Below are 10,183 nucleotides of genomic sequence, written 5' to 3' on the forward strand. Positions count from 1 at the left end.
GTCACTAGATTTTCATATTCCTTTGAAGAAACCCTGATGCCTCTCCTTCTAATGCTTTGTTTGCAAAGTACAAGCATATAGAAATGAGCCTTGCTGGAGTTCTTAGAAGCTACAAACCCACGGTTGCCAGCTTTGGGTTTTTCTATTATATTATGCAATGACACAATCAAGGTGCTCAGTTCTTGAACCATTATGCAGTAAATGAGCACACAGGTATTCCTTTAAGAATGTCCACTAGTAATTCAAGTTTGTTCTGTGGCATATGTTTCCTTAAAAGAGAAAGAGCCCTTCAGAGGGATGGTACTGGCCAGAGAGGGCTACCACTAATGGATGCTTTGACAAGTGACTTTTACAGCTAAAGTTGGACTACTCTTTTCCTTCTGGCTTTGATCTAAGCCTTAGTCATTCATTACATATTATTATAAACCGTCGATTTAAATTCCACTGCCTTTCCTCACACTATCCTCCTTGGTCTTCCTTTCTAGGCCCATTAAAGGAATTGTTTCTTAGAAACAGTATGAAGAGAAACCAACAGCCCTGCGATATCTCCATATTTCCTTCTTTCCCCACCTCTTACTTACTTCTCTCTCTCAAAATCACCTGCATTATGAAGTCTTCCATTTGTACCTGAGTGTGTGAACCTTTTAAATTTCACATAATACCAAAAACATAAGAAAAAAACTTTAATAAATGTACTACTTAAGCATATGCCATTTTAAACGTTAACTTTTCCTCTGACCTATGTAAAATGTAAAGATCTAAACAGTATCATAATCACCCTCCCACTTAATTGTCACCAAGGCAACCGGAACCTTCAAGCAACTGGCAAAATTTTCCATTGCAGGTAAAATCTGGGGAAGCACTGCCCAGGAAGCCTGCATTCCAAAGCTGGCTGTCTAGGTCTTCCCACACATGGGAAACGTTGAAGTTACTCAGAAATAGATTACATGTGCTAATTGCAGCCATAGATGGTTTTGGAAGAGAAGGGATTCTGTGACTTTCACCTGCTGATTGTGACACATTATTGGTTTGTGTGCATCTGGGGCAAAGGGTTCAGGGTGGTATAAAAAGGGTTGCGTTTACTAAAGAAATATTGTTCCATACACGAATTGTCTTTAAGGTGCTAGAAAGTGGGTTTCTTTTATTCTTTTTTAGAGTAAACAATGACACAGACTAGTGGAGAAGTGCAAATGTCAATTTCTTTCTCTCTTTGCCTTATGAAATAGAAAAGCAAATCTTAGCCCTTAGGATGAAGTGGACAAAGATGGAGGGTACTGGGGGAGGTAGCGAAAGGAATCTGAGAGATTTAACACATTCATCTCTAATTTCCTACATTCTTCTGAATCATTCTCTTCTCTATTCTTGGACCTATACAAAATTTGGTTTTCATCGGTGTAGGGAAGTACTGATTCAGCTTGTCGTGGGGCACTCTCAGAAGATATCTAGTCCAGCCCTTTTCACTATTCTTTTGTTCTTTCCTTCATTTATTTACCAAACATTTTAAAACACTCACTCCATTCAAGGTGAAAGTGATACAAATATAAATAAAGCATAGTCCCTGCTCAGAAAGAGTTCACAGCCTAGTCGGGGGAGGCAGAGATGTAATAACAGAAAAGGAAGGGGTTGAGTTGTGTCCAAAGTACAGTGGAGGCACAAAAGGGAGAATGATTACTTTTTCCAAAGGAAGTTTAAATAATGATAATAATCCAAAGAGCAGGTGACACCATTACTGATGAAGAAACGAAGTACAGAGAAGGGAGGTGAGTTGCCTAAAGTCTTGTGGGAGGCAGACTGTGACATCACCTTACCATCGTCACCGATGTCACACTTCAGCACAGTAATAATAAATTTTAGCCTTATTCCTATACATTAGTGAGGATACCGGAACCATTCCCTCAAAGAACAACACAAACAAAATTATATTCTCTTGTGGAACACAGGATGCCAGAAAGAATGATTAGAGGGAAAGATTCAATACTTCCTCTCCTTTTACTTCTTCTTTCTTTTACTTCTCCCCAGCATTATTCTGCTCAGCCAGAGCTACCCAAGACAGCCTAGACTTGGGGCTTCATAAGTCTTTGTCTAAATAAGCTGTCACAAAGGTTCAAGGTGTATTTGTAAGAGTGAAGTCTTAGATTTGATAAAAGATTGTATTTCTAAACATCCATAGCTGAGAGCTTACACCAATGAGTGCACATGTCACCCTCATCTGGGAGTAACAAGGAGTCCACTCTGCTGGGGCAGCATCAGTAGAGAGGAGTTTTACTGCATGAAAGGAATACAGTCTTCCCTTCTCTCACATTAATCTAAACACCTCATTCCCCAACGATGCCACTCTCTGGAAATGTTACTCAAGTTACTTACAATACAGAATTCAAGGGGCTCCTTTATGAAGCCATCATCTGAGGGTTTTGCTTCACAAGGTTTGAACATTAAGAAAAATAACAGCAACAGCCGACACAATCTGGTAATCTGCTTTTATCATTACTTGTTAATAATAAAGACAAAGTTAAGGAATAATTAGCTTACTTCTTTCTGTAGCATATTTGTGAAATACGCCCATATCCCTTTTAGAGATAAGACATGTACATTAGAGGCCTTCCCAGGTGGCTTAGTGGTAAAGAACCCACCTGCCAATGCAGCAGATGTGGGTTTGATCCCTGGGTTGGGAAGATCCTCTGGAGTAGGAAACGGCAACTCACTCCAGTATTCTTGCCTGGAAAATCCCATGGACAGAGGAGCCTGGTGGGCTGCAGTACATAGGGTCACAAAAGAGTCGGACACAACTAAGCAACTAAAACAATAGCAATAATGTATACCAGAGGGAATAAGATGGTGGATGATTTATCTAAAGAATATGGAAAATATAATAAATCGGTAGTGCTAGAGGCAATGACACAGACACTCAGACTATATCTCAGGAGCAAAGATGGCTTGGGGTCCATGTATCATGACATGCTAAAGCTGAATGCTATTTTATTGCTCTATGTTCTCTTACCCAAGACTTCGACTGTCTTATTGGCTAATTTTACTTGTGTGAAAGAGGGAGACCAATGGATCCAGCTGCCAAGACAGACAGTGTGGACATGCGGTGCCAGGTTCATGCCGTAACTGGTGATCACACCTCAGTAGAACCTTGCAACATTTCTTGTAATCCCAGTGGGGCATCCCCTGAGAGGAGACAGCAATTACGTGTAGTGGCTTTCAGATGTAAACAAATGTTCATGGGGGACTGGCTTTTAATCAGTCAAGTCATTTCATTCATGGCTTGGGTCAAACTGGAATGAAGGTTTCTGATCAGGGAAAGAACGTATTCATTTACTGTGTCAGCCAGTGTTTTAAGAACTTAGGTACATTTCTCTTTTCCTTCAGAGATCTGACTGTACAGTATATTTAAGGCTCAGAAAGCACTTTAGAAACAGACTGTATCTTAAAAATAACTCTGTATCCCCTTTTGTACTTATCTCAAGTACACTAGTATGCATTTGACCGTTTTCCATGGCTATTATTTCTTATGACTCAGGGCCATATGCTGGAAAGGGGTAACATAGAATATTATGTTTTTATGGGAACTGTGGTAGTACCATATGGCTTTTGTTTCTCTGTCTCTATCTCTTATTAACTGTTCTTCACAAAATGCTCTAAGATGATAACAACTGAGAAAATCATTTTAAAAAATCCATAGAAAAGACATGTTAAAACTTTATATCAAAACGAGTTAGAAACTATAGTATCATTTCTTCATTCATTGGTTGGAATGAAACCAAAACTGTGCAAATGAATGGGCAGATGTGGAAAATGTGCGCTGTATACACCAAAGGATCCTGAACCATGATAACCTGCAATTCCCTTGTCTCACTGAAAATTTGGTAAGACCACAATTCCTCTGAAGAGCTGTGGGCAGGATGTCAACCCCAAACAAAGAGAGATGCTAGGCACATTGTGGCATAAAAAGAGGTAAGTCAAATCCTTAAGGAGAGTTGTATAAGCTAGTCTGGGAAATGAGATAACATGCAGAGGAAAGAAAAACACGAAATCATTAGGCTAGCAGTCTGTGACTGATTATTAAGCTGTGAATCAAAGTAGGGAATGGTTAGGGGCAAGTTTTCTGGGAGTTTGAAGACTTCAAGGAGTCCTTGCAGAAAAGTAAGATTTGGGTTTGGGTTCCTTGGAGGAGTCAAGAATTGTGCTAAGACTGAAACCTAGACAGTGTATTCAAATGCAGAGACATAACTTTGCCAACAAAGGTCTGTATACTCAAAGCTATGGTTTTTCTGACAGTGATGTATAGATGTAAGAGTTGGACTATAAAGAAGGCTGAGTGCTGAAAAATTGATGTTTTTGAATTGTGGTGTTGGAGAAGACTCTTGAGAGTCCCTTGGACTGCAAGGAGATCAAACCAGTCAATCTTAAAAGAAATTAACTTTACATATTCATTGGAAGAACTGATGCTGAAGCTGAAGCTTCAATACTTTGGGCACCTGATGTGAAGAGCTGACTCATTGGAAAAGACCATGATGCTGGGAAAGATAGAAGGCAGGAGAAGAAGGAGCCGATAGAGGACGAGATGGTTGGATGGCATCACCAACTTGATGGACATGAACTTGAACAAGCTCCAGGAGATGGTGAAGGACAGGGAAGCCTGGTGTGCTGCAGTGGGTCGCAAAGAGTCAGACACGACTAAGCAACTGAACAACAGCACTCATTTAACATTCCATAAGTGGTAGACACACTTGTAAGTGCTTTGTAATTCATTTGTCATAATCATTCTATGAAGTAAGCACTATCATTACTCTCATTTTTACTGAAGAGGAAACTGAGGAACAGAGAGATTAAGTTACTTGCCCAAAACCACCCAGCTAATGAGTGGCAGAACCAGGATTCAAATCCAAACAGTCTAGATCCAAGTCAATGCACTTAGCCACTACAGGATGCTACAATTTGCTGAACTTTTCTGAGATCAGTTTTCCCATTTAAAAAATACGGAAAATAATTCCTTTTGGTCCAATTGTGAGGAAAGATTAGACAGGCAGTGAAAGGAAGGCACTCCATAAAAAGCTGCTGCTTTTCTTAATTTCCTCTCTTGGAAACTCAGCCTTTTTCTGGTTCTTAGAAGGAACCCTGACTTGGTATTTTCCAGAATACCTTTCCACTTGGATCTTCTACCCCTGCTTGATTCTTGAGCCCATCACCATATTCCATTTGTTTTTTGAGTGCTCTCTTAGTACATATTATGTCCCCAGCCTCCAGTGCCTCCCTCACTATATGGAGTAAGTAAACCTCCAGAATATAAGCCCTCCTGGTCAGTAGTTACAGAACCATACCCAGCTGTGTTAAGACAGCACATCTCCGAAGTAATTGGAGACTTCTGTCCACTATAGGCACTTCTGTACTCAGCAGGTACTTCATAAATATCTCTGTTGATTGTGGGCTTCGCTCTGTGCTATGTGATGCATAGTATACAAAACAAAGAGAAAAAAGAAAAGGAATACAAAACAGGATAAAGGGAGTAGGGAAGACAATAGGGGCCAAGAAGTTCTTCCTCCAGGGTATTCTTCCTACCCCGCCCCCACCCCTGCCTGCACCATTTAGCCATTCTTCATCTGCTGGGCTGAGGTGCCAGCTTCCAGTGTCTAAATAATCTGATAAAAGTAACCTGTGCTAAAAGTGTTCATCTAGCTAACAGGTTAATGTGTTATTCTTCCTGGGTAATTTGTTCATTTAGAGAAGGGTTTTTTGAGGACATTATGGCATGATGTCAGGAAATTTCACATCTCTTTGCAGCTTGGAGAGGAAGAGAATGCCCCCCTCCAACCTAGGCTTTCAGGATTAGCCTTCGTCTGATTTCTGTGGTCATTTTCAAAATCTCTCTGGTGCCAATGCGACTGTCTGATGTCTTTTAATATGCCCCACCCAAGTGTGATTCAAAGGGAAAAACTCATGGTCCTCTTCTTTTGTATTTGGGATGCATGTGATCAGAGGTAAAGAATCTGCCTGCGGTGTAGGAGACTTGGGTTCAATCACTGGGTTGGGAAGATCTCCTGGAGAAGGAAATAGCAACTCACTCCAGTATTCTTACCTGGAGAATCCCATTAATAGAGGAGCCTGGCGGGCTACAGTCCATGGGGTTGCAAAAAAGGCAGACATGACTTAGCAACTGAACAACAAAAATCTCTCTGGCTGCTAAGTCACTTCAGTCGTGTCCGACTCTGTGCGACCCCATAGACGGCAGCCCACCAGGCTCCCCTGTCCCTGGGATTCTCCAGGCAAGAACACTGGAGTGGGTTGCCATTTCCTTCTCCAATGCATGAAAGTGAAAAGTGAAAGGGAAGTCACTCAGTCGTGTCTGACTCCTAGCGACCCCATGGACTGCAGCCTACCAGGCTCCTCCATCCATGGGATTCTCCAAGCAAGAGTACTGGAGTGGGCTGCCATTGCCTTCTCCGAATCTGGACCCAGGAAGAAAATTCTCCTGATTGCAAGAGGAGCTGAGAAATGGGCTATTTGTCCATGGATGAAATTAGTCAGCACTCTTGATCTGGTAGGCAGAATTCTAAGTGCTTTACCTATGTTATCATTTAATTCTCACCACAAACACCATGACACAGGTGCTATCTTTGTCTCCAGTTTTAAAAATGAATCACAGAGAGAGTAACTTGTTCAAGATCACACTCTTAGTAAGTGAGCACAGGGAACGGGGCTGTAGGATCTATACTTTTAACCATCACAATCAACATCTCAAATTCAAGTTTCCCTTCTTGAATAGCAACAGCAGATGGACCAGACATAGTCACTGGCTCACAGCGATTCACTACTGAGGCACACATTCTCATGCCACGCCTCCCATTTGCAGGCCAGAGACAGATCACTCATCTGGCACTCTGACCTTGCTAGTAAGAGCTAGTAGGAGTTACTCTGGGGCTGATATCACCTTGTTCTTTTCTGTGTTGCACAAGATTGACAAGGAACTGGCTCTCAAGTTCTCCTTTCTCCAGTCCACACCAAAAAGGGAAGGAGTGCTTAAATCCCAGTGGTTACTCTGAAGGTTTGGTAAGGAGTCATTCAAGTGTGACTAATTCTATTTTGTAAAAGTAAAAGGAAGATGTGCCAAATTATGCCTCCTGTATGACTATAGCCAAGAGAGTCTTGTCTTTGTCACAGGCAAGCCCTCCAAATCTGCAATGGCCTCCACCGACTCTCACGAGTGGAGCACTGTGTTCCAGGGCCTGTAGGTGCTTTCAAACCTTCATCATATATAACACTATAATATATGCTAAAAGGAAGGTTCTAGAATTTTCTGAATTTCATTCATGAGGAAATTGAGAGAGATTAAATATTGTCTGAGGTCACTACATTACCAATAGATATTTTTTAGCTTCTTGCTCATTTTCTGCCTTTGTTCATTACCATTCAGTATCATCTCAGGTTCCATGATTAAAGGTACTGGTTCATACTGATATTATATTCATAATATCATGAAAGCAAAAATGTAATGAGATCATAATTATTTTTTCAGAGACCATAATCATTGTACCAACATGTTGCATGGAGGTTAGAGCATGTTTTAACATGAGTAAAAGTTAGATATTTAAAACCTCAAAAATTGGAATAGGAAGGATTTCCTATACATGCGAATGTAAATCTTTCATATTTATGTTTACTGTTTTTTCTGTGGTGACAAATCTAATGAAATTATGATATGGAGTGTTTATTACTTCACATCGTTTAAAGCCTGGCAAAAGTATCTGATTCGGCCTTGGTCAGGCACAGATTGTTAAAAGACAATTCAACTTGGGTGCCTTTTAAAAAAAGAACTCAAATCTAATGAATTTGTCTCTCATTTTTAGAAGTAGTTGCTTTACAATGTTGTGTTAATTTCTACTGTGCAGCGAAATGAATCAGCCATACATATACATACATTGCCTCCCTTTTGGACTTCCTTTCCAGTCAAGTCACCACAGTACATTAAATAGGGTTCCCTGTGATATACCAATGTTCATTCACTTTCAAAATGAACAAAAACAGGAGGACTTGCCTGGTGGTCCAGTGGTTAAGAATCCACCTGCCAATGCCCAGGACATGGGTTTGATCCCTGATTCAGGAGGATTCCATATGCCGCAGTGCAATTAAACCTGTGTGCCACAGCTACTGAAGCCCGCGTGCCCTAGAGCCTGAGCTCTGCAATGAGAGAAGCCATAACAACAAGAAGCCTGAGCTCTGCAACTAGAGAGTAGCCCCTGCTTGCTGCGGCTAGAGAAAGCATGCTCGCAGCAAGGAAGACCCAGCACAGCCAAAAGTAAACTAATTTCAAAAATGAACAAAAACAGTGTTTATGTCAACACTTAAAAAGAATACATTTCTGTCTCATATTTTAACCATTCCAAAAGCAGAGGTACAAGAAAAAAGCTAAGGAGCATAAAAAGGGGGAAAAAATGTGGAGTAAAACAGGAGATGGGCTTCCCAGGTGGCAGTAGTGGTAAAGAATCCATCTACCCATTCGGGAGACTCAAGAGACGTGGGATCGATCCCTGGGTTGGGAAGATACCCTGGAGGAGAAAATGGCACCCCACTCCAGAATTCTTACCTGGAGAATCCCATGGACAGAGGGACCTGATGGGCTACAGTCCATGGGGTCGCAAAGAGTTGGGCATGACTGAGCAACTCACAAACAAAGGGGGTGATAGAAGAGAAAAAGAGAGTTGAAATACAGAGAAATGAAGAAAGAGGCAGAGGGCCAGAGGAATATTCATAAAAAGTAAAAGAACAGACGTTGAGAAATGCAGGGGAAGGCAGAAAGAAAAAGCAGAAGGTGAGAGAAATAGAAGCAGTTTATTTGATATAGAGGTCAAATATTTCTCGAATTTAATAGTGTTTTATTGGACAGGTTGCCAAAATAATAAAAAATTTTTAAAATGTCCACTATTAGGTTTTTTAAAAAAAACCTAACAGATTTAGATATAAATCTGTAGGCTTTCCTGATCATTATCCTTATGAATACTCATGGATGCATTTAAAGTGAAAAATCTAATCTTGCAGTGTAACATTTAATTAATGTTATTTCTTGTACAATTTTCTGCTTTCCTACAATGCTCACATTATTTCATTGTATTAATATATAGTAAATAGCTCAATCCTTCCTCTATTGTTGGATATTTAGGTTGTTTCAAGGTTTTTTGATATTCAAAATAAGCTGCTCTTTTTCCCCTTTCTTTTGAATTATTAGTTTAGGATAATTTCCCAGGGTTGGGATTCCTAGTTTGAGGACTATGAACATTTCTATGATTGTTGACCCAGTTAGCAATGCCATCAGCAACTTGAATGAGTCTATTCTTCCAAAGTCTGTAGAGTATTGAGTTTTATATTGTTATTTTGGGCAATTAAATTAAATATCAAATGGTGCCTCCTAGTTAGAACAATATACAATTCTTCTAGAGTGATATTCTTTGACCATTTGTCCCTTGAGGATCTGGTAATTGTCTTGTACAGCCTTAGTACCTCTGTCTACAGTTTAGATGCTAGTTCTATATCTGTGATCTTCCTAGCATGCTCTGGTGCTCAGTAGTGTCCGACTCTTTGTGAGCTCGTGGACTGCAGCCCACCAGGCTCCTCTGTCCATGGGATTCTCCAGGCAAGAATGCTGGAGTGGGGTGCCACTTCCTTTACCAGGAGATCTTCCCAATCCTGGGATCTAACCCTAGTCTCTTATGTCTCCTGCATTGGCAGGTGTATTCTTTACCACTGAGTCACCTGGGAAGCCCCTCTTCCTAGCATTTCCACCATTTAATCCTAGTTTTGAAAATGGTTTTACATTGTTTTTTTATGTTGTACTCTCCAACCAGTTTTTCCTTTACTATGTTTTCTATTACTTCAAGGGCTTCCCTGGTGGCTCAGCCGGTAAAGAATCCACCTGCAATGTGGGAGACCTGGGTATGATCCCTGGGTTGGGAAGATCCCCTGGAGAAGGGGATCTCCAGTATTCCGGCCTGGAGAATTCCATGGACTGTATGGGTCAAAAAGTCCATGGGGTTTAAAAGAGTCGGACATGACTGAGCAACTTCCACTTTCACTATTCAAAACTTTAAAAATTCCTATGAAAGTGAAAGTTTCATCTCTTTGTGACCCCAAATTCTCCAGGCCAGAATACTGGAGGGGGTAGCCTTTCCTTTCTCCAGGGAATCTTCCC

Source organism: Bos indicus x Bos taurus, chromosome X (assembly GCF_003369695.1).
Source record: "Bos indicus x Bos taurus breed Angus x Brahman F1 hybrid chromosome X, Bos_hybrid_MaternalHap_v2.0, whole genome shotgun sequence".
Classification (NCBI taxonomy): Eukaryota; Metazoa; Chordata; class Mammalia; order Artiodactyla; family Bovidae; genus Bos; species Bos indicus x Bos taurus.